Source organism: Mirounga leonina, unplaced genomic scaffold, assembly GCF_011800145.1.
Source record: "Mirounga leonina isolate KUSES-001 unplaced genomic scaffold, KU_Mleo_1.0 Mir_101664, whole genome shotgun sequence".
Taxonomy (NCBI): domain Eukaryota; kingdom Metazoa; phylum Chordata; class Mammalia; order Carnivora; family Phocidae; genus Mirounga; species Mirounga leonina.
This window is the reverse complement of record NW_023270175.1, coordinates 10,902,917-10,905,961: the sequence shown is the minus strand read 5'-3', so window position 1 is coordinate 10,905,961 and position 3,045 is coordinate 10,902,917. Positions and strand designations below refer to the sequence as shown.

Genomic DNA, 3,045 nt, shown 5'->3' with positions numbered 1-3,045 from the left:
CCACATCGGGCTCCCTGCTCCGCGGGAAGTCTGCTTCTCCCTCTCCCACTCCCCCTGCTTGTGTTCCCTCTCTTGCTGTGTCTCTCTCTATGTCAAATAAATAAATAAAATCTTAAAAAAAAGAGAGAGAAACAAAGTTAGAAATTAAAAAAAAAAAGAGCAAGACGACAATGGAGAAAAGCATACAAGTGACCGTGACATAGTGATGAATGATAAAGACAGACCAGAGCTCCTCTGCTCTCACTTGGTACCTGTATTTTCTGTCAAGGAGAAATTTTCATACTGGAAAGTCTAGCCCAGTGCTCTTCAAACTTTACCATGCATATGCATCACCTCAGGATTTTGTTAAAATGGATTCTTTTTTAAAAAAAAATATGGAACGCTTCATGAATTTGTGTGTCGTCCTTGGAGCAGGCCATGCTAATCTCTGAGTCATTCCCAATTTCAGTATATGTGCTGCCAAAGCGAGCACTTAAAATGGAGATTCTGGGGGCATCTGGGTGGCTCACTTGGTGAAGCGTCTGCCTTTGGCTCAGGTCATGATCTTAGGGTCCTGGGATCGAGCCCTGTGATGGGCTCCTTGCTTAGCAGGGAGCTTGCTTCTCCTTCTCCCTCTGCTGCTCCCCCTGCTTGTGCTCTCTCTCTCTCTGTGTGTCAAATAAATAAATAAATAAATAAATAAATAAATAAATAAATAAATAAAAAAGAAAAGTCCAGGATGGATAAATGGTTAAAATGGTTTTTAAAAGTATTTCATTGCTGGGGCACCTGGGTGGCTCAGTCGGTTAAGCATCTAACTTCGGCTCAGGTCATGGTCTTGGGGTCCTCAGGCTGCTCGGGCTCCCCACTCAGTGGGGAGTCGGCTTGTCCCTCTCCTTCTGCCCCTCTCCCCATTTGCATGCTCTCTCTCTCTCAAATAAATAAATAAAATCTTTAAAAAAAAAAGAGTATTTCATTGCTTTAACCAGGTTCAAGTCTTTGGTCTAGACAAATGACATCTCTCAGAGCATTGGGAGTGCCTGCAAATGAGACCTTTAAACCACTCTGGGGATACTTTTATTTTCATCAATGTGGAGTAGGAGAGGTGCTAGAAACCTCTAGAAGAGAGGCAGATACAATCCTGGGTTTCAAAACAGGAAAGAAGTGCAAGTGGAAGTGGACAGATCGGTCAGCTTGATGTTGGTTCCAGGAGACAATCTGAAATAGATTCTTTTTCAAGCATGGTTCCTGCTCACCGGACCCAGTATGATTTCCCTGAGAGCAAATCCCGTCCGACTAGTTTGATGATCTCTGATAGGTTTACTAGAACGAAGGTCAGGGCAGCTACGGTAGATCGAGAACAAGTGAAATCGGGCACAACACCAGCTGAGGACTTTCAAGATATTATTTGTGCAAAGCTGCACAATAGTGACGGGCTGTGAGGCCAATGAGGGGGATCAGGAACGGGTTGATCCAGTCTGCCCAGAGGGCCCTGACGAATGAGTAATAGCTCCCAAAGGAGAACATTCAGGCCCAATATAAGGCTTCGTCCTCGGCCTGGTCTGTTGCAGCAATTTTATCACTGGCTTAGATCCGTGGTTCTCAAATATTTGGGCACCTCGGGATCTCTCGGGGACAAGGGATGCTTGTTAAAATATAGGTTCCAAGGCTCCAGTCCTGGGCTCTGATTCAGCAGGTCTGAATGCATTTTTTATTAAGCATCTCAAAGTGACCCTGAGGAAGGTGCTCCGTGGAGCGTCATTTGAAAAAAACTGAACATAGGCAGCACAGACACTCTTTGACAAATGTGTTTTTGGGGTTTCCCAAATGAGCGAGGGATAGTGAAGCCAAGGCTAATATTAGAGAGCCATCCTCAAGCCCCGAGGCTGCCCATTTTCTTGATTCTGAAGGAGACTGAGAGTGGGGAAGTATTTTTACCTTTGGCCTATATTGTTTGAATTAATTATTATAAAAAGAAGTCTAGGACTTCTCTCTAGAAGACGGAAATACACATACTCTCTGCTATTTCTCTGATGAAGTACAACTAAAACACCTTGACATTGTATATAAAACAAACATACAGGGGCTCCTGGCTGGCTCTGTTGGAAGACCATGCCACTCTTGATCTCTGGGTCTTGAGTTCAAGCCCCACGTTGGGTGTAGAGATTAACTAACTAACTAACTAACTAACTAACTAACTAACTAACTAACTAACTAACTAACCAAACAAACAAACTTAAACAGGAAAGCATAGAAAGGCTCTGAAAGGTGGAGAGAACAAGGTAGATCATTTAGAGATCTTTGGATGCAAGGAACAATATGGTGGTAAGTTCCCTGGGTTTTTTTCGGCCTCATGTACCATATACTTGGGGCTGCAGAAGGTGGTAACCCCAAAGTGTGGAGGCCTGAAACGTGGAACTGCCAATGAGTGCAGACAAAAAAAGGCCCAAGAAAAGGCTCGCTCTCTTTAACCAAAGACCATAAAAGAAACAGCCAAGAATGACAGCAAACATTTAGACAATAACTGCTTTTCCCCAGCCAAGCATTACAGAAAAATCGTGGCACCATCCCCACCTACACCAGCAAAGGCCAAGGGAGGAGCCTAGATTTCTGCCCTCACAAGGTTGTACCGAGGCACCCAAGCCTCCTGCCTCGGTGGCTGGTGTCAGAGGAGGCTTGGAGGAGAGTCAGGACATCCAGCACTTGCCCCCTCAGCAATGGGGCCACCTCCCCCTCATGGTGTCAGTAGAACCCATGTGGAGAGCAGTCACAGGGCCCCTACACCTCCCAGCCAGGGAGGAATCAGTAGAGCCCGAGTGGGGGGCTGGAACTCCCAGCCCTACCCAGCAGCCCCTCCTGGGTGGCAGAGGAGGCCCCGGGGCTAACCTGGATGCTCACCACCGCCGGCAGTAACAGGGCAGCGTCGCCTCTTTCCTCTGACAGGACAGTGTCACGGGAAGTCGGCTAGAACAGAAGGTTTAAATACGATACGGAGTCTCACAACATAATACCCCAAGTGTCGAGGTTTCACCTGAAAGTCACTCATCATACCAAGGAGCAGGAAGA

At 46.3% G+C, this 3,045-nt stretch overlaps 1 non-coding gene across 1 annotated transcript; it reads right to left on the bottom strand.

The window, feature by feature from the left end:
* Nucleotides 1-368: 368 nt before the first annotated feature.
* On the bottom strand, nucleotides 369-472 carry LOC118013727. The gene has a single exon (XR_004680107.1). It is a non-coding gene; the product is annotated as a U6 spliceosomal RNA (small nuclear RNA).
* Nucleotides 473-3,045: the final 2,573 nt, after the last annotated feature.